At 34.8% G+C, this 26,076-nt stretch overlaps 1 protein-coding gene and 1 pseudogene across 2 annotated transcripts in view; both read left to right on the top strand.

Annotated features, from left to right (window-relative positions):
• The window catches only part of CSMD3 (CUB and Sushi multiple domains 3), a 1,328,729-nt gene that overhangs the window by 441,886 nt on the left and 860,767 nt on the right, over nt 1–26,076 (top strand). The window lies entirely within an intron of this gene.
• On the top strand, nt 1,381–15,113 carry LOC139436468 (ATP-dependent RNA helicase DDX18 pseudogene; annotated as a pseudogene).

Here is a 26,076-nt window from a genome sequence, read left to right as displayed (position 1 = left end):
TGTGTGTGTGTGTGTGTGAACCCGGGACCTCATATATAAGAAGCCGGCAGACAATCACCTGGCCACATCAGCTCCCCTCAAATTAACTTTTGATTAGCACTTCCCCATTCAATTAATGTGGCCTCTATCAAGTTTTTAAAATTATAACCTAATGAATTCATAAGCAATACTTTTTCAATTTCTAATTTGTATAAATTTCTTGTATTTCAAAGTATATGTGGCAGATTTTTTAAAAACAATAATTTAATTATAATACCTCATGGTAATTCAATATTCTTCAATTCAATATTCATTTGTATGTGAAAATATATGACAGAGTTTCGCTTCCATTATGAAGTCTTCAACATTTATTGTCTCTAGTGGGAGCAATTTTGTTACATCACCTTAAGGCTGAATATATCACCAAGGGTCATTAAGATGGTGTTAAACAAAATAAAGTACTTCATAAATTGTGTTGAAATTATAATACCTTGAAAAAGTAGTTTTGTTTATAACAATTATTCAATAATTGCACAAAATGACAACCTGGGCCTTCACAAGCACATCAGGCACAAGCAGTCCAACACAACTGTGTATGATTGATTCTTTCATGCCAGTATGAAAAATGGGATCTGAGGTGGTAAGCCATGTGGACCATTACTTACAAAATTTACGTTTATTTTATATGCAGTTTTTCTAGGCCATTTTAAAATGGCATCATAAAAGGTTTCAAAACCAAATTTACAAATACCCAGAAAACAGCTAAAGGCAATTTAGGTCGAGCTTATTCAATTAGTGAAGATATTATTTAACTTAGGGCTTGCCCTATATTAGGAGTTATATGATGAGGGGATGGGGCCTAGGCGTCAATTTTGTAGTCAAAAATCTTTCAAAACACTAGATTAAACAAATTTAAATGGAATTATTTTATTTGAACAAATAAATCCTCTTTTTTTGTGATTTTGGAGCTGCTGTTCCTTAGAACACATTATTGGAAATGTTGCTATAAAGTATGATAGAAGTGATTGGCTGTTTTCCTGCCAATATATTTGTCATTGCCCAAGCTGATCTTATATCAAGTATTTAATTAATTAAGCTGTGAGGCAAGAAAATTTTTAATTGATTAATGAAAGTAAAATAATTTGGAGATTATGGCACATTTATTTATTCATTTATTACCTATCTATCCAATCATTCAACCAATATATTACTGAGCACTTACTATGCTCCCCTCTATGAATATGGAGACTAATATTACACACTCCCTATCTTCAGAGTTTCCTGTCTAATATTTAAAAAGATGAATGAATAGTGAATTAAAAGGACAAATAATTGATCATCATAAATAAGAAAATATGAAACCACTTGGGTAGTGAAGAAGAATACATGGTCCAGGAAAGCATGATACCTGACCTGAATCTTGAAGGATGCAAAGCAGTTTTAGGTGAAATTGGAGATGTGATATCTATGTGGTATGAAACTATGCTAGTCCACTACAGCAGTACAGATCATTAAAATATTGAATTAGTACTGGTTGGTAAATAACGACTCCAACTAACCCCAGAATTCCTGCTCTGCCTTCTTGACTCCCAAACTGCCACATCATTTTCAGGACTCCTGGATTATCCCAAGGGTTAATACCTGGCACAGCAGACTTCCTTCTGGATCTGGCTTTGACCAATATCTATAATTCAGTCTCTGGTCCCTACCAACTATTATTAAATATTCTCAATATCACTCTAGACCTTCTGGATTTTGCCAAATTTAAGATGAATGGCAAGAAGGAAAAACATTATTCTCTAATACTGTTGGATGGTTTTAAAAAGATATATTGTTTCCTTAAAAGAATAACACATATTAGTATAAATGAAAAGCTATGGATATTATAACTATTTTTTCTACTGTATAAAAGATAGAAAACAGATTCTGGATTATTTTCTGGATTGTTTTATGACTTCCTGGTTTAATAACTGGCAACTCCCTAATGACAGTGACTGCGTCATTTTATCTTTACATCTTCATTGAATACCATATTATGAATTCCTAATTAATGTTAAGCTTGTGATTGGATACTGTATATTCAAATGTGTGTGACAATTTATAAAATACTGGCATACCCATTATTTCATGGAACCCTTGCAATATCCCATTGATTGCATTTATTGTCTCTATTTTACTAAACAAAATCTAGGACAAGTTATGCAGGAGTATCCTGCACATGGACACTCTGCCTAGTTGGCAAGTGCGAGCTGATAAAAATCCTGTGCACCTCTTGCTAAGCCCTGTACCTGATAGAGTAGTACAGAGAAAGAGGTTTATTTGATCTGCTCAGATGCCCTATTTGAGCAAACAGCAGCCTGGATATAAAAATATGTTATGCCCAAAATCACATTAGAAAATCGCTGAACTAAGTTTTACCCTAAAGAGTATTCTGCTTATAAAAGCAATGATAATTGCACAATCAATGTCAGCCTTAGTTACTTTCAAATTTGCTAAATTTCAGAATGGATTGTGTGTGTATGTGTTGGGTTTCTTTTTTTCCAGAAAAAAAAAGGCTAAACTTCACTGAACATCAAATTTGGTGAATAAAGTAAGTGAAAATGATAGAAAAATATTGCCCCTGATTAAAAGTGACCTGTGTTCATAAAATAATGACATAAGTCAATATATTAGATAATATATCTAATATTCTTTGAATAGTATCTGGTAGAGGGTAAGCAGTATATAATTGTTAATTACTATTATTATTACTATTATCAATTTTACTGCTATCATCATTACCCTTATTATTGACTAAAAAATGATTTGAAAAGCAATTTCAGGGATATTTTGAGCAATAGCAGCATTTTTTTTTTTTAATTCCAAACTTTAAGGCGGTTATCTGGGGGAAAATATGCATTTAGTTACATGATGTACATGTTTGTTTGTTGACAAAAACAAAAAAGAATCATACCTATGCATTTAATTATAGGCTTAAACCATAGATATTATAATGAAAATAATTCCCTGAAATGTCCTACAAATTAACCATGTGAGATAGCGATTTTAGCAGAGTACTCTATATTTGGGAGTGGTGGTGAAGCAAATAATAATGTTTTCTGCCACTATAGGCTTATTTAGTCTTTTATTAGTTTGGGTAATATTGACTATTTTGGAAAACCCAACGAGGAATCTGTTGCTATAAAACAGCTTGAGGTAACAGAATATAGGGCCCTTATCAGGAAAGGTAACTAATTCATAATACCTAGTACACTTTTGTTGGAAAATATCATAATACAACATAGTAATGATCTAAAAGAAAATACTCTTGTTGTGTGGGGTTGTATCTTCCTTTCCTACAGGAAATGTAACAATTAGTTTCCATAACTAACATGAGTTTCCAGATTCTAGTCATGCAGTTCTGCCAGATTTCTAAGTGAATCTTCATTTTTCTAGTTCTTCAATGTGGAAAAAGCCATTAAACTCTTTCCTGAAACATATGTTTAAGTAGGAAATGGTAACAGAAGCTAAGGCTATACAAGTAGAGAAGGTCAAAGTCTCCCAGGAATAAATTTTCTTTCACACAAGTATTATTATGGAAAGAGTATTGGTCTAAAAGTTCGTAAATCTGGGCACCTACTCCATAATTTAAACTAGAATGGATCAGTTAACCTTTCAGTACTTTGAAGCCATTACATAGATAATGTAGCATTAGAATTCCTTGCAGGTTCAAAACTCTTTAAATAACATCATCTATTGCTCCTGTCTTAGTTTCCTAGGCCTACCATAACAAATTACCAGAAATGGGTGGCTTAAAGTAACCAGAATTTATTGTCTCACAGTTGTGGAGGCTAATGTCTGAAAGCTATAGGTGTTAGCAGGGCCATGCTTCCTCTAAAGTCTGCAGGGTTCTGGCAATGTCTTGTGGCATAACTCCATTTGTGCCTCCATCACATGGCTCTCTTCTTATCCTTTCTGTTGGTGTCCAATCTCCTCTACTTATAAGGATATTGGTCATATTGGATTAGGGCTCACACTAATCCAGTTGGCTTCAGCTTAGTTAAATAACATCTTCAAGGATGCTACTCCCAAATATGATCAAATTCACAGGACAGCGGTTAGAGTTGGAACATGTCTTTTTGGGGAACACAATTCAATCCATAACAGTTCCACTTCCAGTAACTCAAAAAAGTTGCTTTCTTGATAGCTCAGATTGGAAGTGATTAGAAGTGACCCAAATGGCTATTCATATAGATGTCCTCAGCATTCTTACATTCTAATTAACTTTCATCTAGTTTTCCTATATCCCTCAGCACAGCACTGGTTACTCCCACAATAAAAATAATAACAACAAAAACAACAGCAACAACAATAACAATGTGAGCCATATATAATTCAGAATTTTCTAGAAGTCCATAAAAATGTAAAAATAAGTGAAATTATTTTAGATTATTTATATATTTAATTTTATTGAAGTTTATCATTCATCCATGAACATATATAAACAATAAGTGTACAGTAAAAGTTGTGAACTCACAAAAAGCATACATATCATCATATATTACCATATATTATCCTACCATCAACATCTTGCGTTGCTGAGAAACAAGTGTTACAAATCATGAAAAAGCTTTACTTACATTTTTGTATAATCAATATAACCGAAATATTAACATTTATTCATATAAGCAATAGAAAATCATTAATGATATATTTTACATTCTGTTTCTCATAATGTCCTGAAAATTTCATGTGCTTTTTATACTTATAGCACATTTCATATTGGACATTTACTTATATTATAATTAAAATAAAAAGTATTTTTATTTTATTAGCAATTTTACTTTACTTTGATATCTCTAATTCTTGCCATCTGTAACACCTTATAAATGTAATTTATACAAGTGAAACACATTACTGATATAACACATTACAAAGTTACATCAGTGTATAATAATAGAAATGATGCATTTGCCCAAATTTTTCATTACAATACAATATTTTATACAATATGAAAATTGAAGTTAAAAATAGTTTACCATGACAATAACATTGTGTTTAATGGAAAAATGTTTCACACTGATTGTTTCTAAATTTAAATAAAAATTAATTAATATTAAACAACTCAACTCTTTTGTTGCACTCGTCATATTGCAAATGCTCAAAAACCCTAAGACACTTAAGGCTACCATTATGGATTGTGCAGCCTCAGCAGAAAAGGTGAGAAGCCTCTTGTGCCACCTAGACTAGTGCAAAACAATTACAAGAAAATAGGAAATTTGTTCAGAAAACCAAAGAAATATATTGAAAAGTTTGATGGCACTTGTTTTGCTTTTTTTTCCCCATTGTTCTTCAGCTTTTTGTTATTATTGTCCATTAATTCTTTATGACTTTTGTATGTGATCATTGTACTCTAAGGTCTATCTTATTTTGGAACTTAAGCCATAATTAATTTTTAAATAAACTCTCCTCTTTATCACATGTAATTTTAAATAGATGTATAAAATAAGGACACTGAGAAAATTATGACTTTACTCTTTTGGAAACCAATTTTTTTTAGTACCCCCAAACTCATGCTCACTCTGTCAAGCAACTAACACAGATGAACCTAAGAAAAAGGATAACTGTTTCTGATTCCTTTATATATGACCTCACATCAAAGAACTGATAGTATACTCTACCTACCATGGGTTTGATTTCAAATATTCCATTATGTTTCCTTTTCCCCATAAGGATATCCATCCTTTGATTAAGAGAGTGTGGCAACTGTATGCAAGAAAAGCAAAATATCAAAAATACATATTAGGTTTTAGGAAAACCTTAGATAAATAGTTTTTTTCTAGTTAGATATACTAACAAATTCTAATAAATTTCAGTTTTATAGAAGACACACAGCATATTCCTGCACTACCATGAAAAGAGAGTTAGGTCCTGTGGTCACTTTAAACTAGACATATAGCTTCATTTCTATCATTAAAATTCCCAGTCTTGGATATTAATCAAAATACTAAATTCCATTGAATGTCAAATTCTTCTTCATCTTTCTCCCATCTTTTACACTTTGGGTGCCTGTGTAAAGAAAGTGAAGAATATTATTGACTGCTCTTACTTCTCTATCTTGCATTTGTCTACTACTTCCAAAATCCTTATGCTGCTATTTCAGATCTTTAGGATCTAACAGGGGTAGAGTAAAGGTTAAGGACTGGCCTAGACCTAAGTTCTCACCTGGTTTCATGCTCTCTGACGCTGATATTCAGCTGACTCTTTTGTAGTACGATCTGGGGACTTGTTCAGATCCCAGCTGCATCCTTCACCTTCAATTTCCTTCTCTCAGGTGGATGTATCTCTATTCCAAGACTTCACTTGCCTTAGGAGGCCGTTTTCCAGCTGCTGGGCATCCCTAGCCTCCTTTTCCTGAGGTACTTTCATCCCACAGGTCACCTAAGTGCACAAATCACTCCATTTCAGTATTAACTTATGATCCTCCTTGGTGAATATCCCTTGCTCTGAGAAATTCAAAAGCATCAGGATTATCTGAGAAAAGAAATTATCTCTTTTTTCTTTCCCTCTGTATTTCCTCAACAGTGGTAAGTTTTAGCTTTCTCACACATTGAGTGACACCAGTCTTTACGTCTATCAATTACAAGGAACACATTTCAGAGCTCGGTAGTCCCACTGAAGCCCACCTCACTAGACTGGCACTAGAAGCTGTCGCTCTTCCACTGCTCCCTCAGAAAGGCTGGGAAAGGGATATGGTTATGAGGAGCTCCAAGTAAATAGTTTCACCAATCTCTCTTTTATCCTCTCTAGTCCTCCTTTACACCCCTGATGTTCCTGAAGAGCCCAAGAGTCATGAAACAGTGTGTTTTACATTTTCTTGATTAATACAGGGAGTAGAGTCTGTCATATTCAAATAAGCATCTTAGTATATACTAAATTAATGCCTCCACTAAAACTGAAGCAGGAAAAGTTATATTCTAACTGCTTATTACACAAACCCAAACATACACATGGGCACACACACACACATAGGGAATGTTTACACTCTTGGCTAAACCAGTCTTTATACTTTACAACAATATTCAGCAGCCAATGAGAACTGCAGATATCATTTTCAAGACTTGGTATAGTTCTACATATAGTTTGCATATTTGTTTTATTTTAAATGTAAATTTTCTCTCCCAACCATCTACCTTTCACATTATGATTGAAATTCTTTGTTATTATAGTGCTCATAAACTAAATATGGAAAGCCAGAAAGTTTGACTAATGGAAATTCAATTAATGATTAGAAATTCCTGGAAGCTAGGATGAAATCAGGGGTAAATGGAAAACTGCACTTCAAATGTTTTCTATTTTTTTGTTTTCAAATTTAAAAAATTAGGAGAGGTACTAGTACTAAGCTGAAAATCTAAGTTATGGATTAGAACCTCAGTTATGACACTTTAACTATATAAAAGTTGCTAAATATCTTTGACACACAACATATTCATAAAGAAAATGAGGGAAATAGATTATATAAACATTATGCTTTTATAGGTGAAAATTTCTGTTTTTTCCTTGGTTGATTTTATTTTCTTTTAAATGCTAGGACAATATTCTCAAAGAATTACTTACAAAGGACAAAACATTTGAAGACATCTTTATATATTATACTTTTTTCCAAAAGTTGTATATGTAATTATTAGAATAAGCATTTGAGAGACTGGTTGTGCAACTCTCATGTTTTTGTTCAATATATAGCATATTTCTACCCTAAGGTGACTTTATTAATTTATATATCTATTTTCAATAAATCCCAGGACATCCGAATTGTGATATGTAACCATAGCTATTTGTTGATTGTGTGATGCAGCAGATAAAGACATTACAGGAGGAAATTAATTTTTCCCTACTTCCTGGTTTCCATAATGACTTGGTAGAGGGTCTCGCTAGAGAATTTATTTTGGTTGTTTCTCTCTATATGTATCACTTGCTTCAAGTTCAATTATTCATCCATGGGAATGTCATCACTTTGCCAAGTATTTTCTAACGTTATTTAAAATAAGTGTATGGGAATTTCATCATTAAATTATTTTTATCTACTTTTTAAAAATTGTTAATCAGGAATAAATGCTTTAATCAATAAATAGAAACATTGGCCTCCAACTTACTTATGCCATTTTCCTAAAATTCTACATAAGAAATGCTAAAATAATATAACCTTCTTTCTTAGCGCACAGATTTTAATTTTTAGCTTTTTTCATGGAGTTCGTTAGATCATTGATTCCAGACCTATTAAATTAGCTGAGAAAAAAGACACTCCCTAAAATTTCATGCTAAATGTTTTTAAATGGAATGATCTTCACACAACTATTGACTAGAGGGGAATGAAAGGAGGTCAAGGTCCTTTTTTATGAAAATCTTATTTTACAAATAAAGGAACCAGTATTTTAAGCTCTCTTTAAACCGTTCTATATGTCTTCTATTTTCTCTCATGTATTCTTTGTTTGTTGAATGCTTTTGGTATACTTTTGTGTATAGAAGACTCTAACACTCTTATCTTCCTTTGCAAATTCTTTCTATGTAAGTTATAATGTATTTTCAAACTACATTTCTTCGTTTTTTTCTGCTACACAACTTACTTAATAGCTCTGCATAATGCATCCCCATTTAATTAAATGATGAGTAGGGCTGTAGGCCAAAATCAATCTGAATCTGAATGGTTCCAATTTGTTTCATACCTTACTAGCGGATTTCATTCTTTAGTAATTTTTTGGTACTTAGAGAATAACATATTGTAAAAGTAGAACAAAGTCCACTCCTTTAATTTAATAGAAAACTTTACAAAAAAAGTCTATGGTGAGAGTTTCTTTAACCAAGATGATGTCATCAAAACCAAAGAAAATAAAAATAAACAAACACCCCTTTGAGAATAAATTATAATTTTAATATCTATTTCTGTCATTCAGTTTACTGTTCTTTTTGAGGGGAGGAAAGATAGAATAGTTTAAATATATCAGTTTGAAAAATAAGTCTATTATTCTGTCTTCACGTATGTCTAGTGAAACTAATGTCGTCACAGAAGAGACATACATACATTGTCTAAGCTGTATGAATATGGCCTACATATTATTTAGGATTTGCTTTATACATTTTGGAAATGCGCAGAACTTACAAAGTGTAATTTGAAAGTTACTATAATATAGTAGTAGAGTGTTGATTCTGGAATCAGATTGTATGGGGTTATATCTTGGTTTTACAAGTTTTGTCAAGATTATGATTTGTCTTCCTTTTTTTTCCTAAAAACACTTCACTGAAGAATCCAGTTTCCTGAATTCTTTTTTTATTTATCTTCTCTCAAAACATTTATTCTGTGTTCTATTTTTTCAGAGCTCATTTTTCTTTATATTAATCTATTAGAGAGTGTTCCTAACTTATTTCCCATTCCAGATTAAATTAATATAATTGAAATATGTTCAAGGTTAACAGACTGGCAAAAACATGCTCATTAAAAACACCGCAGACAGAATACTATCAAGGAAAGTTCTTGCTAAGATACTGTAGGTTTCTCTTTGTAGAGCATGAACTAAAGGACCAAGCTTTTGAAAGACAACAACAAAAATAAATAAATAAATGGAAAACAAACAAACACAAAAAGTGATTACAAATAAGTGTAGGTCTTGAATTCCAACTGTCTCCTACACAAGGTATGATTTATAATTTCATGCAAGTATTTAAAATTTTTTCACCAACTTAAATCCAAATAAGTATTGAGGATAACTGCACTAGATGTCAGATGAATAATGACATGTTCTAGAATAAACCAACTTGACAGGAGAGTCCCTATCTCTTTATAGTAAATGTCAGGAAACACAAGAAACAAGATATTTAACATATGATGAAAGTTTTATCCTACACAAATTAAGTATTTTTGAAACCTGCATCCCAGGATGATTAATAAGTAAATTGAGTCTTTCTATAATGCTATACATGTGGACCTCTCAGCTCAGGGAAAGAAAACTCAATATGATATGTAAACAAACAAAGGAATTTAAATTCAAATGAATGTTTCAAATTTTCTATTTAATTAAAGCAAATTACTTCATTAAAGAAAGACTCATAGTTCTGATATGTTTTCCTTCTCCATGCATGTGCACTTACTTTTTCTGTTTTTACAAAGACTTGTTTTTTTAAAAAAAGAGGTTTAAAAAAAAGTAAGAGAACAAAATAACAAACTCTCTAGAGTAAAATACAGGAAATTTTAAATATAATTTGCAAGTGATGGAGGCTTTTATAAGATTCATAATTATGAATGCAGACTATGGAAAAAGGAGGCCTCCATTCAAATCCTGTTTTCACCTTAGCTACTCTATAATCTTCACAAACTTTAGTTTGTCAATTGTAAAATAGAAATGCTAATATGAAATTCATTTAAAAAATTACATATAAGAAATTTTACCCATTGTCTCACAATGTAAGAGTTAAAAAATATTAGTTTGATCTTGCTATTATAAATGTCTACCCAAAGAGATGTTACGCTTCTTTGTTCCACTTAAGATTTTTTTTCCTTTTTTGTCCCAAAGTTATTTATAGGTTACGTTTGTTAATGAAATTCCTTAAAGAATCACACTATATTTATCATTTTGATCCCACTATCACCTGGCCACAGTATTCATTCATCTATTCATTCAACAAAAATTTATTGAAGATATTCTATGCATTTTGTTATGGGATGACATTGTAAAGGAGAGGAACAAGGTCCTTGAATTATGGATCTTGCATTACACTTGAGGAAATAGTCAAATAAAATATACATGTAGGCACATTAAATATAAAAGATATAGAAATTCTAATGCCTCCTCTAAAGGAAAACATGAAAGTGTCTGGAATAGAGAATGAGGAAGGGGATATAGGACTGATGTTAGGTAGCTAACCAAGGAACTTACCTCTGTGGTGAAATGCTATAAAAGATGAGAAGAAACTTGGTGTGCAAAGAGTGGGATTGGGACAGTTCCAGAGCAATAGGTGTGAGAAAAATAGTCAAGTGAGGAGGAAAATAAGGCCCTGTAGAAGAAAAAGCTTAAAATGTTTGAACAATCTAAAAAATATCCTGTATGCCTGCAGCATAGGAGGTGAAAGTGAGTGACCTGAAGTAAAATTATGAAATCATGTCCTCAGGTCAAAGTACAAAAGACACAGAAGAGTTTTATGTAGGAGACACATATGACATGGTTTAATTTTTGAGATTTTTCTTCATATCTGGGTCAAAATTATAGAGGAACAAGAATAAAAGTAGGAAAAGCAGGGTTGTGTTGCACTGTCTTGGTGAGAGAGGATTATTGTCTTGATTACTGTGAGAAGATAGAAATGAAGAAGGGCGGCGGACTTTGACCAGTGGTTAGGGTGTCTGTCTACCACATGGGAGGTCTGCGGTTCAAACCCCTGGCCTCCTTGACCTATGTGGAGCTGGCCCATGTGCAGTGCTGATGGGAGCCCCACACGCAAGGAGTGTGCCCCGAAAGGAGAGTCGCCTGAAAGAAAGTGCAGCCTGCCCAGGAATGGCGCTGCATAATGGAGAGCTGACACAACAAGATGACGCAACAAAAAGAAACACAGATTCCCGTGCCACTGACAACAACAGAAGCGGACAAAGAAGATGCAGCAAACAGACCCAGAGAACAGACAACTGGGGTGGGTAGGAAAGGGGAGAGAAATAAATAAATAAATAAATCTTTTTAAAAAAGAAGAAAAAGAGGGTTTGATAAAAATTTGAGATGTAATTGATAGAACTTGCTGACTGATTGAAAGTTGATATGAAAGAAAAGAAGGAATTATGAATGATTCTGAAATTTCTATTTTGAATACCTTGGTAAGATAGAAAGGTATTCAGATGGTAAGGATTGAAAATGTTTTATAGGAGGAAAAGAGCCAAAGCCTCTCAGGGACCTCTTATGTTTCAGTTCTAGAGCATATCTGTGTGGCAATAGAAGTAATCAAGTAGGTTAGTCAAGAAGAAACGTGTCTACACCTTTCTAGAGTTTTAAACTTGAGATCCCATTTGGAATTTACTCCTTAAAGGTAGTAATTAAATGAATGTAATTTGTTGAGCTCATTAAGACACTACGAGTAAAGTCAAAGAAAAGAGAACCCAATATTGATCCATGAGAAATCCACTTATTTAGATTTTAGGTAGAGAAGCAGGAACCAACAAGAGGCTGAAAGGAATCTTCCAGGTCTCAGTAAGGCATGTGGAATACTAGAAGAGAATGGTTTTACAGAAGCCAAGAGAAGAGAATGTTTCAAGAAGTGAGTGTCAATATATGGAATGCTCTTAATGCTTTTCTGCACTCCTTTATACTAAATTCTCAGAGTAATTTTCTGTATTCATTACATCAAATTGCACTCCTCCCATTATCTCTTATACCCTTTCCCCCTTGCACTCAGTAGCCACTGCCAAGGTCAGTGCTGGATACCATTTCTCAGTCCTTACATTATTTAACCAATCAACCAAATTTGACACAGGTGATTTTCCTCTTCTCCTTGAAAGACATTTTGAACTTGGCTTCTAGAATGCTCCCCTGCTTCTTTACCCTACCTCACTGGTGACTTTTTTCAGTATCTTTTGGTGGTTTCTCCTCAATTTTATAGCTATATTAAGGCTTCTGCCTAAAGTCCTTGGTCATCTTCTGCAGTCCTGTGGCTTTAAATAATTGAAATTGATGACTCCAAACTTGTATCTCCAGCTCAGATCTTCAACATCAGCCTCATTTACACAAGCACCTGTACAGCATCTCCACTTGGATTTCTGATATGCATCTTAAAGTTAACATCTCCATAAATGAACCACTGATATTTTTTCACAAAGTCTGCTCCTCATATCAGCAAACAAGTATTTTTTTCCAGTTATTCGGATAAAAATTTTTGAACTCATCCTTAACTCCTTCTTTTCCTCTAATCTCATACCAGAAAGTCATGGTCAGCTCAACTGTTAAAATATATAGAATATGACTGATTCCTTTCACCTCCGTTGTATCATACAATTAAAAGTCACCATCTTCTTGTCAGGAGCATTGAAATTTCTTCCTTAAAAGTCTCCTGGAGCGGTAGCACCACAAGCAGAGGAACCCCATTTTTGTATGGATTGAAGTCTCTCTGCCAACATTCTGTCTCACCTACCACTGAAATCCCTCACAAGATCAAATTGCAGAATCCACAATTGCAGCAGTGAAACCTGAAGTTAAAGGTGACTCAGATATGAGCCTATCAGAAACCCAAAATGGGTATGTGTCTGAAGAAACTATGAAAGCTGGAAAAGTTAAAAAGTCCCTAAAACAGTCTAAGAATGTGGGCTTGTCAGAAGCCCAAAATGAAGACATGGATAAAGAAACAGTGAAAAATGTTAAAGTTAAAAATTCACCAACAAAATATACTGTGTTAACCAATGAGGAAGCAGCAACAGAATCAACCAATTCAGAATCAAAAAAGGAAAAGAAGAAAAAGAGAAAATCAGCAGAAAATACTGGACCTGATGCCTAAAAGCATATAATGAAAGATTAGGAGGAGTCTGCAGAAGAAAATACCAGAGCTCCCCCAATAAACAGAAAATAGGGTGGAGAAGCCAGATGATGAAGATAACAATGAAGTGCTTGGGTTGTCTCTGGGACTGACAGGAGCTTTTGAGGACATTTCATCCACATCGCTAACTAATCTTGTCAATGAAACACCCTGAAGGTGATAAAAGAAATGGACTTTATGAATATAACCAAAATTCCTTATTTAAGTCTCATGCCACTTCTGGAAGTCAGAGATCTTCTGTCAACTGCAAAAATAAAAACAAAACAAAACAAGACCAAAAAACAGGCAGTGGAAAATCCCTGGCATTGCTCATCCCCGCTGTTGACCTCATTGTTAAGTTAAAATTTATGCCCAGGAATGGAGCTGGAGTCCTAATTCCTTCACCTACTAAGAAACTGGCAGTGCAGAGTTTTGATGTGCTTAAGGAGCTAATGACTCACCATATCCACACACAGGGGTTGATAATGGGCATTAGTAACAGATCTGCTGAAGCACAGAACCTTGTAATGGTATCACCATTCTTGTGGCCACACCAGGTTGGCTCCTGGACTGTCTGCAGAAGATGCCAGAGTTCACATACTAAAAACTAACAGTGTGTGGTTATTGATGAGGCTGATCATCACTTGGATGGTGGGCTTGAAGAATAACAGCAAATTATAAACTTCTGCCTATATGCAGGCAGACCATGCTCTTTCCTGCTTTGCAAATTCAAAAAGTTGAAGAACTGGCAAGAATTTCTCTGAAAAAGGAGCCACTGTATGTTGATGTTGATGATGATAAAACTAATGTAATGGTGGATGGTCTTGAGCAGGTATATACTGTTCATCCCTTTGTAAAGCAATTCATTCTGCTCTTTACATTATTTAAGGAGAACCAAAAGAAGACAATGATGGTATTCTTTACATCCTTTAAGTCTTTGAAATACCAGGCGCTGTTGAACTACACTGATTTGTTGATGTTGGCTATTCATGGAAGGCAGGAGCAAAATAAGCCGACAACCAGCTTCTTCCAGTTCTGCCATGAAGATTCTGGAATACTGTTGTGAACAGACATGGAAGCTTGAGCACTGGATATTCCTGAAGTCATTGGTCTGTTCAGTATGAACCTCCAGATGATCTGAAGGAATATATTAATCATGGGTGAAACAGCCAGAGGTCTAAATGGAAGAGGACAGGCCTTGCTCACTTTGCACCCAGAAGAATTGGATTTCCTTCATTATTTGAAGCAATCCAAGGTTTCATTAAGTGGATTTGACTTTTCATGGTCAAACATTTCTGACATTAGTCTCAGCTTGAGAAACTGATTAAAAAGACCTATTTCCTTTTGTAAGTCAGCCGAGAAAGCATTTGAGTCACAATCTAGCCTATGATTCCCATTCTCTGAAACAAATTTATAAGGCCAATAACTTAAAATTGCCTAAACTTGCTCTGTCACTCAATTTGAAGGTGTCTCCTTTTGTTGATTCAAAAATAAATAGCAACAAAGGCAAACTTAAAAAGAGTGGAGGAGGTGGCAGATTTGGCTATGAGAAAGCCAAGAAAATTGAGAAGTCCCAAATTTTCCAAAAAATTAGCAAGAAATTATCTGACAACAGGTAGTTCTGTCACTGAAGAGACACCTTTCTATCATTCTAAATAACTTTGTTCTGAAGTAGCTTTTTTCCCCTGTTGCTCTAACAAAGGAACTTATTTCTATGATTGGGACTGATATAGTAAGAGTATTTGGGTTGCAAGGACTGAGCACACTTTATTTCCAGAAAATCTCTTTTTTATTTATTGGTTATAAAGCAGTTCAATTTTTCTTGGTTGCCCAAGGGCAAAGATAGGAATATTTTGGTCTCTGTTATGATGGTACAATATTTTAATTTAAAATTTTTTTTCAAAAATAATTTATGCCATTATTGTTGATGGAATTCTTTCCATACCTTTATTTCCTGGTGCCTGAATATTTTTATGGCAAAGATGGCAGTACTAACTCACTGTAAAAGACAGGGGAGAGTGTATACTGAAGAGGTGTTGGTGTTGCCAAAAATAGTCTTGGTTATTTTTTGGTTTTGGTTGTTATTTGGACTTTCATAGCAGTTCTTGATCCTTCCTGGAAATGCTGCAGTCTAAAATGGCAGAATTATAGGAAATAACTTTGAAATACTTTAGGTTAAATGTGGTATCAATGTTTACCTACATGCTTGCCATTTTTTTCCTTTTTTTTTAATTGTTACATTAAAAAATATGAGGTCCCCATATACCCCTCACCCCCCTCACCCACTCCTCCCACCTCAACAACCTCTTTCATCATTGTGGCACATTCATTGCATCTGGTAAATACATTTTGGAGCACTGCTGCACCTGATGGATAGTGGTTTACATTGTAGTTTACACTCTCCCCCAGTCTACCCTGTGGGCCCTGGCAGGACATACAGTGTCCAGCATCTATCCCTGCAGTACCACCCAGGACAACTCTAAGTCCTGAAAATGCCCCCACATCATATCTCTTCTTCCCTCCCCCTACCCTCAGCAGCTACTGTGGCCACTTTCCCCACATCAATGCTACAATTTCTTCCATTACTAATCACAATAGTTCCATAGTGTAATATCATTAAGTCCACTCTAATCCATACTCTATTCCTCCAGCCTATGGACCCTGGGATGGTTGTGTCCACTGCCCCTCTATATCAAGAGGGGGTTAGATTCCACAATGGATGATGGATGTAATTCTCCTGCTTGCAATTGTAGGCACTCTTGGCTCCCTGGTGTGGTGGTTGACCTTCTTCTCCTCCCTGTTAGCTGGCCTGGGTAAGTCCAATAAACCAGAGAATAGGAGTTTAAGTCTGCTGAGGCTCAGGACCTGGCTATCATATAGACAGTCCAGAGATTCAGGTCTCCTGAGTATACACCAACCCTGGATGGTCCAACAATGAGCCCTTGATACTGATGGCTATGATTATGAGCCTGTGCACCTGAAATATGAACTAGGCCTAGAGCTGCAGGGTGCCTAAGAGTTACCTCCTGAGAACCTGCATGTTGCTCAAATGTGGCCACTCTCTAAGCCAAACTCAGCATGTAAATGCATTACCTTCCCCCCAGCATGGTACATGACTCCCAAGAATGAGCCCCTGTGGTGCAGAGGGATTACTACCAAGCACCAGCTGATGATGTAACTAGAAAAAGATCTTGAATAAAAGGGTCAACTCGGACCAGCAGAATATTTTAGCCTACATGTAATATCAGGAGTTAAAAACTGCTTTATGACTTTGGATAAAAGAGGGAAATGGAAAGGACAAATGAGTATATAGGGCTGAGTCTCCAAAAAAGAGTCAGGAAGTCATCAGAGGGGTTATGCTCATGCACACCTCAGCAGGGTCCCAGAGACAGCCAAAGTAGATTGAAGCCCATATACTGGTTCTCCTGAGAGGGACAAAGAACCACAGTTTCTACCGTCATGGAAGATGGCTCTGGAGTTCAGTGCCATGTCAGTTGACCCTACTTTGGAGCTTGTGTTCCTGAGTGTGATGGAATTGGACTCAGATGTGATCTTTCCACATACATCCCTCTTTTGTTACTTTTTACTGGACATGCTTGCTATTTGAATAAAGCACTCCTTGCAGTCTTGAAACTTGGGGAGTAAGTCTGGGCTTTTTGAGCCTCATTTAAAACAATTGTATTCTGCTGATACTTGATAACTTTGCAAAGACCCTTTTGTAAAGCAGAGAATTGGATACCCATCATTCAAATTTGCTGATTTTGTACAATATTTAAACATCAAGACTACACATCAGTAGACTCAGCAAGACCATCAAATCATTGCTCAGTGCACAGTAATGTCTTCATGAGAAAAATTACCTTTTCCAGAATCCATGAAACAAAAATAGATTGGCAGTGAAAGTTGAAAATGAAGGAAGTTCAGAGAAACCTAGGAAACCTGGTGTTTTAGTCAGATGAGTTTTCTGTTGTAGGAGCACTTGGTAACTAGTGTGTTTTGTGTAGTATGGAAGTTCTATTTCACAGTGATTCAAATCCAATGTTGCTAGTATCATTTTCCTCTTGTGCCAGTTAACCTTCATCGAGTCCCATGAAATATAAGTACACTGAGAATGTCAAGTGTAGGGCAAACAGTCTTATAAGTAGCACTCCAACAGGAAAGAAAGGAACGAGTTTCCACATCTGAGCTTGGCCCACAGGCACTAGGCTGGCACTGTCCTGGGAATCACACCTTAGCTGCTGGACTCCCAACTCCTGGTATTTAGTAACTTTCCCTTCAGTGACTTGTTTTGATTGTTTGTTTCAGAAATATCCATGTTTCAAAAACAAAAACAAAAAAAGCAAAAGAAAGAATATTTAATCATTGAACAGAACTAAATACTGCTGATATTTGAGTTTCTAACTGTCCAGTTTTTTTTCTATACACGCTGATACCTTTTGGAACTCTTTTTTTGTTTGTTTGTTTACAAAAAGTGGTTATCTTCTAGCCATTACTTTGCAATAATCAGCATATTTCATAGAATATTTATTTTCCCATGTCATTAAACTGTCATACACCAATTTTTAAAGTGTCTCCCTGCTTCCACCTTAGGTTTTTCACTACCTATTAACAATACAGCAAGCAATAAAGTCTTTTATAAACCTAAGTCAGCAATGTCATTCCTCAGTCCAGGACTGTCTTCCAGCTCACTGAGTAAATGTCCATCAAGTTTAATTATGAAATTCAGTCCATTTACTTCTCAGACTTCATATCCTGCTAAGATATTTGAATATACTTCAATCTATGGCATAATTCAGATATTTGCTTAAATCAACATTCTTGTTAAAGCATTTTGTGACAACCTTGCAGCAGTTTGATATTACTGATGAATTCCAAAAAGAAATATTGGATTATGTTTGTAAACTTATCTTTTCCTTTGGGCATATTAGATTATACTGGATTTAGAGGTTTACTTGATCAAGTAATTAGGTAAATTTCTTGTGCCAGTATGGTGTTCAGTTCCCACCTTTTGGTGGGTGGGGACTCACAGATAAAAGACATGGCAAAGGACAGAGTTGAGGGGTTTTGATGTTGGAGTCTTGATGTTGGTGTTTAATGCTGAAGACTTAAGCTGAAGCCTTGGGAAGTAAACTCACAGAGTAAACAGAAGCAAGCCTCAGGAAGAGAGGAATGCTGAGCCCAGGAAGAAGCAAGCCCCAGGAAGAGAGGAACCCTGAACTCAGAAAGAAACAAGACCCTGGAAGAGAGGAACCTAGGAAGCCTGAACCCATGCAGACATCAACAGCCATCTTGCTCCAACATGTGAAAATAGACTTTGATGAGGGAAGTAACTTATGCTTTATGGCCTGGTATCTGTACGCTCCCACCCCAAGTAAATACCCTTTATAAAAACCAACCAATTTCTGGTGTTTTGCATCAGTATCCCTTTGGCTGACCAATATAGAATTTGGTACCAGGAGTAGGGTAGTGTTTTTGCAATTACCAAAATGCAAGAATGGTTTAATAAATGGGTAAGGGGTATTTTTTGGAGGAATGCAATGCTTGGAAGAAAAAACCTACAGTGCTTTGAAGAGACTGTGAATAACAATATGGATCCTAAAGAGACTTTTTATGATGCCTTAGAAGTAAATGATGAAACTATTATTGGAAACTGGAGGAAAAGTGATCCATGTTTTGAAGTCAAAGAGACTTAACAAGATTAACTTCTGGTGTTGTATGGAAAGCAGAATTTGAAAATGGCAAGCCTGTGCATTTAGCTAAAGAACTTTTCAAAGTAAACGTGGAGAATGTGGCTTGGCTTCTGCTTGCAGCTTATAGCAAAATGCTAGACAAGGGCAATATGCCGAAGACTGAACTGTTGGCACAAAGAAAACAGAACCTGATTCTGGAAAGCCCAAGCCTCTGGAAATTAATCTCCCAGATGATAGTGTCCCATTGGAGGACTTAGCTAAACTTGGAACTTGTAAATCATTACTGAAGATGCAGTTATCTAGGAAAATCTTGTGGAATGTCTTACTGTCTGATGGCTTCAACATCTGCTTCCTGCATGCTAAACCAACAAAGTTTTTGAGAGAACTATATAAACAAAACCACTGTCAGCCTGGAATAAAAAGGACATGGAAAGGAGAGATAGAAGGAGAAACAGCTTTAAGAGGAAAACCATGGACGCTGAGATCTGGAATTAGGATATCACCTTGCCAAGAGAAGAACCCCACCCATGTGTACCAGGAGGATGGGTTTGCCCCAGCAGTTGAAGAGGGTGGATGTTCCTGTCTGATGTTCTGGGAGAGTTTGCTGTCCCAGGGTACAGAGATGGTGCAGCACATTCCCCAAGGATAAGGGCAGTTAAGTTCAGCACCCCACAGGTCTGAGAGGGGTGGACCTGTTCCACCAAAAGTAGGGAAGGCCAGGTAGTCAATTCATTGCTCTGAGAGGGTTGTTCCTGTATGCCAAAAATTAGGGTGAATGTTGTCTTCACATCATTGTGCTAGGAGGGTTAAGACTCTAACCCAAAGTTTGGGTAAGGTGTGGCAATCACCCCAACACTCCTGGAGGAATAGTTTTAGAGCTTGGTCAGCACCCAGATGCTTGATGAGGATGGAACAAAGAAAATGGCCATTGGACAAGTTGGTGGAATGGGTGGGTCTCCCCATATGGCTTCAAGGAGAAGAACCATCTTCTTAGCATGACCCCCAGACTTTGAAATCAAGCAGAGGATTTCCTGCATGTCTACTGAACTGTAGAGAAACTGTGACTCATGTTTCCCTCCCTATTTCTCCTTATTGTAATAAAAATGTTAATCTTTGTCCATTTGTGTATTAGAAGTAGATGAATTATTTTGTAAGTTTCAGAGGTCTGTAGCAGACAGGACTTTGCCCCAAGACAAACTATATTTCTTTAAATTGATTGTGATGTGATTTAGTACTTGCATTGTAACTAATTTAAAGTTTTCTTGAATATTGTAATGTCTTTTGAGAATTCAGAGGGTGGAGTGTAGCAGTTTGATATTATTGATGAATTCCAAGTAAAAACATTGGACTATGCTTGTAAACTGGTCTTTTCCTCTGGGTATATTAGATTATATTGGATTCAGAGGTTTACTTGATTAAGTAATCAGGTAAACCTCTTGTGCCAGTACGGTGTTCAGCTCCCACCTTTTCGTGGGTGGGGACTCACAGATAAAAGACATGGCAAAGGACAGAGTTGAGGGGTTTTGATGTTAGAGTTTTGATGTTGGAGTTTGATGCTGAGACCTTAAGCTGGAGCCCCAAGAAGTAAACTCAAAGAGGAAACAGAAGCAAGCCCCAGGAAGAGAGGATCCCTGAACTCAGATAGAAGCAAGACCCTGGAAGAGAGGAACCTAGGAAGCCTGAACCCATGCAGACATCAACAGCCATCTTGCTCCAACATGTGAAAATAGACTTGGTAAGGGAAGTAACTTATGCTTTATGGCCTGGTATCTGTAAGCTCCTACCCCAAGTAAATACCCTTTATAAAAACCAACCAATTTCAGTATTTTGCATCAGCACCCCTTTGGCTGACTAATACAAACCCTATTTAAAATTGCATCTATTTCTTGGTATTCAATACCTGCTCATTTACAATAGCTCTCTTCATAGTGCAATTCACTATGTGAATATAATGTTCCAAAGACAAGATTGTTTGACTGTACTGTTCACTGCTGTATGTTGAATATTGGAAAAGTCCTTGGCATATGGCAACTGCTCAATAGTATTTTTCAAAGAGTAAGGTGAGAACATAGTTCGGGGCTAGGTAACATGAAATTCACTGCAGTTGCAAAATTTTGTAGAACACCATATGCACTTGACTGAGGTGTGAATGTGAGGGGAGGAAGTGAAAATGGGTTATGCAGACAATACTTTCAAGAAATTCGTCTAAAAAGATCATTGTGCAAGTGGGTGGATGAAAATATAGAGTCAGAAGGTGGTTTTAATTGATATTTTTTTAAAATCTTGGAGATTGAGAGCATATTTTAATAATGACAGAAGTGATCACAAAGAGTAAGGGAAATGATGCAGAAGAGCAAGAGAGACGACTATAAGGAGCAAGGAAGATAACCATAGGACCAAAGTTCCAGAGGTATTATGGGATGTGTTCCAAAGCACAAGTGGGTGGATATTTTTTTTTTCCTAAGGGTAAGGATACTTCTTCCAGGGTATCAAGAAGGAACAGGCTAATAAATGTTTATTGAATAATGAATCCATTTAAAATGCTTCTTTATTTAAATTATTCTCAAGTAATAATGGTTAAATTAAGGCTAATTTTCAATCTGAGAAAAGTTAGATATTCCCCAGTATAAAAAATTGACATTATTTAATTTATAAAATCATTTGACTGAATGGAAGAAAAGATGAAGGCAAAATGTCTGATGTTGACTAGTATGGCTAAGAAACCATATAAGAAGCCTAAATGAAAGAGACAAATGAAGAAAAACTTGAATCTTAGTCTTCTTAATACATATTCATGCTCTTCTAATATGATTCACTATATAATTCATTTGAAGTTTTGTGTGTTTATATTATTTTTAGTGGTTTTCTGTGAAGTTTTTCAAGAAACAATATTAAAAGATAATTTTTAAAAGATGGAATATAAGAATTAAAGAAATATATTTTATCCATATATTGTTAATATTTATCCTTTTATGACAACCAAATGGTGGAAGAGTTCAGTATTTGGGTCAAACTGTCATATTTGTAAAGAAAAATCTTCAGTTAATTAGTATTTTGGTGTCTGATGATATGAACTTATATAAAATTAAAGAAAAGGACGTGTATAATATCCTTTTTGAATACCAAATCACCATATTTATTTATATTTATTCTGCAGGCTGTAAATTTCCTAGGTAATAATTGCCTGCCATCTAATTGTTAGCTATTATCCATAAATTCTTAAAACAAATATTCATACAGCTAAAAATTCACAGAGACAGTTGTGTGGGGAAAACTGGTATTCATCAAAGTATCATAAATCATTAATGTTCACAAAAACTTTGTAGAATGAATTGACTGATTACTTTGAAATATTTGTAAAATAGATGTTCAAGAATAAATAATTTAGAAATTGAGTTTTATATAATAAAAACTTGTGTAGCAAGTTTATTGAAGAGTTAGAATTAGAGAAGAAAGCAATTTTTTTTGTTTCCCATCACTGCCTTTGAACACTGTCAACTTTTTCTTCACTGCATCATTCTCACCTCCAAAAGTTTATTTTGCTTTAATTGGCACTCTCAACTATTAACAAATGCTGTAATTTGTTTTAAGTATCAAAAACTCCAGTTCAAGATAATATCAAATATTGAATTTTGTCCAGCTTGAATTAGCTTTCACCAGCCTGCCTTTGCCTCACTAGTCAAGCTATTTCTTATGCTCAGAAGCACAAGAAGACTAGAGCTGGTTGAAATGGCATGTATGGATACTGATAAGGATTACTCACCGGCTCTATATGGCAACTAAAATGACATCTGCCTATGAAAAGAAAACATCTAGGCTATTGTGGTGTCTGGAGTTTCAGGGAGATGCCCGGTGTGTTAAGGATGGAGAGCAGTTCGGGTGAGTGAGGAATGTTCCATAGGACTATCAACATCTAGAAAACAATTTATGCTGCCTTACAGGGCAATAATTCTGCTAGATAGCAGACCACATAACCCCGCCCATATGCTTAGTTCCAAGTCTTGGAATTTTCACTGTGTTTCTTATGTAATCTTCCTTTTTCTGTAACTCCTCACAAAAGAACAATCTCTTCTTCCGGAACATCACTGCAGAACCTAGTGTTTTCCATACTTACATCTGGTCATGGACTTAAACACAGTTTGTACAAGACTAAAATCCCAGAAGAACACGCCAACGTTTCTGACTTAATATAGGAGAAGTTTCCCCTCCTCCATCCTTACCTGATGAGGATGGGAAAAGCCACAGTGTTCCAACAGTCCTATCTCTTCAATTTTTTAATGAATTCTGATCCTTCTATCTTTTACCCTAGAATGAGCGAAGGGCTAATGTTGATAAACTGCCTTTTGTAACCCCCTTTTTATGTTCTACGGAGTTGGTCTAGCACTTTTCTTTAAAACATGGGGATTTTTCCTACTTTGAGTCCTTGGCCAAAACTCAGATAATGGAAAAAAATCCATTTTAATATCCTGTTTCAACTCTGTATTTATAGGCAAATAATTACAATTATGTAGTTAAGAAGTATTCTAAATAAAAGGTATTTTGAAGAGCCCAATCAGATTACAAAATAATATTAATACTCTCGTATACTTAGATATTATATTCACTATTTTGAATATTTCTTTAAAAGGTTTCTTTCAAAGCATCCACTTTTAAAAATGATATTGAAGATTTATTTATGTATAGTCTATTAATTTCCAAGTGATATTTTTGTCAATGTATTAAGAATTTATAGTAAAACCTAAATATAAGTTAATAACTAATAATAATGGCTTGGTAATGGTATTATTTATTGAGAAGTTAACTATATGCCAGGCACTGTGTCAAATATTTTGTTTCCTATATTTCATTTTATTCTTGCAACAAATAATGCAATTACTTTTCTGCATTTTATAAATTTGGAATAATAGGACTCATAGCAGTTAATCAATTTCCTGAAGGTTTCCTAACTAATAAGAGTGTAGAAGTAGAGATTCTTCAGCAGATTACTCTGATGTCATATCCAGAGTTCTTACTCAGTATAACACAAGTGATGTAAAAGAGGGACAAAGTGTTGTGCAGCTTTTATCAGAAACTCCTGTTATTTTTTGTACCCATCACTGTTGATTAGCTTCTTTCAGGATTCAGAAGTATGGTTATATTGACTCAAAATTTAACAGAATAAATTTTAGCTTTAGTGTTCAACTCTGGCCCAAAGTTCACCTTCTATTTTTCCAATTTTACTCACAGAAGAATCCTTTAACCACTTTCAATGAAAGTTCCTTCAACTTCCTCAAGGAGAAACAATACTATACAAATCTGATTTTTAAAAACTGTTAGGATATAGAATTGATATAAGCACACATACACATGTGCAGCATACATTTCTTCTATCAAAACCAAACTTTAGTCCATTTTTGCCTGTACTCAGTCTAATATTATATGATATTTTTCTCCAGATTTACTTGAAACTATTTTGTTTTCTTAAAAACCTTCTCAAAGTATCTGTTAGTTGTATACCCCCCAAATATTTCATTAATTATTTTCAGTGAGTGCCCCATAATTTGAATTGCTATAAAGATATGTTTCCCACTAAATTTGAGGTAAGGTTTGCTATTTCTCTGCCAATCCTCATATATCTCTCTCAGAACTTTTAGGTCACTGTTTAGTCACTTCCAAAATACCCCTTTCCTCATAGACTTCTTTAAATTAGATTCTGAGCATTGCAAGGTAGAGAGGCAACCTAAATTGTCCCATTCCTCAAAGAGACAAAATATTATTTTTCATTATAGCATTCTAGTTTACAGTAGTAGAGACAACTACCAATATATTCACTTAACCAGAAATAACAAAATTCATTGAACAATAAAATTACATTTCACGGGTTAAATCATCTGAATAGAATTTTAGTCTTGTAAATATTAAGGATGTAAAAATTATAGGCAAGGAATTTCCTTTTCATTTGACTATTTCTATTTTTATCCTCATGCTTTCATAAAATGTTTTATTAATAAAAATTCTAAGACATTGTTATACTGGGTACTTTAGTTATTTATTTAAGTCACCTTAATTATTTAGAACTTAAATACATATCCTTCTCAGATATTTAAAATTCCCCAATGTTAATTTTAAATTAAATTTCATCTCCCCTCCAAGTAAAACTTAAAATAAGAAATCAGAGCTAAAAGCTAAAAGAAGTGACAAGTTAAAAAACATCAAATAAATTTCTGATACTAAAACTATGATTTCTGGGTGTCCAAAAAGCAACATACATCTGCTTCAAATTCTACAATATCTCTCAAATCACCTTCTATAGATTTCTCCTTCACTAATTCCTTACACATTATCTGCACCAAAGCTGAACTAGCTGTCACTTTTGACATTTTTTCATGACTTCATTCTTGCACAAGTTTTCTGTCAACTTGAATTACCCTCCTCCCACAGTTGCCTGCATCTCTCAAATGCAAAATCATCTCCATATTTTTCCTTACATAGGCATTCAGATATAATCTTTTTCTTATCCCATTCTTCCTTTGATTGTAGCTATTTTATATATATCCTATAGCTCCTGTGAGGCAAAATCTGTGCCTTTCTACCTTTATATTCCTTTTCAGACTTAAAATAAATTGCCTCGGAAAGTATAAACAGAATGTAACTTTTATAGATTTGGTTTATAACACATTTTATACTGATTATAGCTTATGTATTTCCAGATTTCTAGAGATCAATCTTTTCAAATATAACAATGAAAGACATTATTATCATTAAAATATTTAATTCTATTATTTTTAGTTAGCTGGGTTAATATTTTTCACTATTTGGATAGAGGATGAATGAACTGAGTTACCTAAACAAAGATTCTAATTTCTAAATAAATATGGCTCACATACACAACTGTTTTCTTTCTACACAAATC

This window comes from Dasypus novemcinctus, chromosome 14, assembly GCF_030445035.2.
Source record: "Dasypus novemcinctus isolate mDasNov1 chromosome 14, mDasNov1.1.hap2, whole genome shotgun sequence".
In the NCBI taxonomy this organism is placed as follows: domain Eukaryota; kingdom Metazoa; phylum Chordata; class Mammalia; order Cingulata; family Dasypodidae; genus Dasypus; species Dasypus novemcinctus.
Note: the sequence above shows the minus strand (reverse complement) of the source record. Positions and strands in the feature narration are given on the sequence as shown.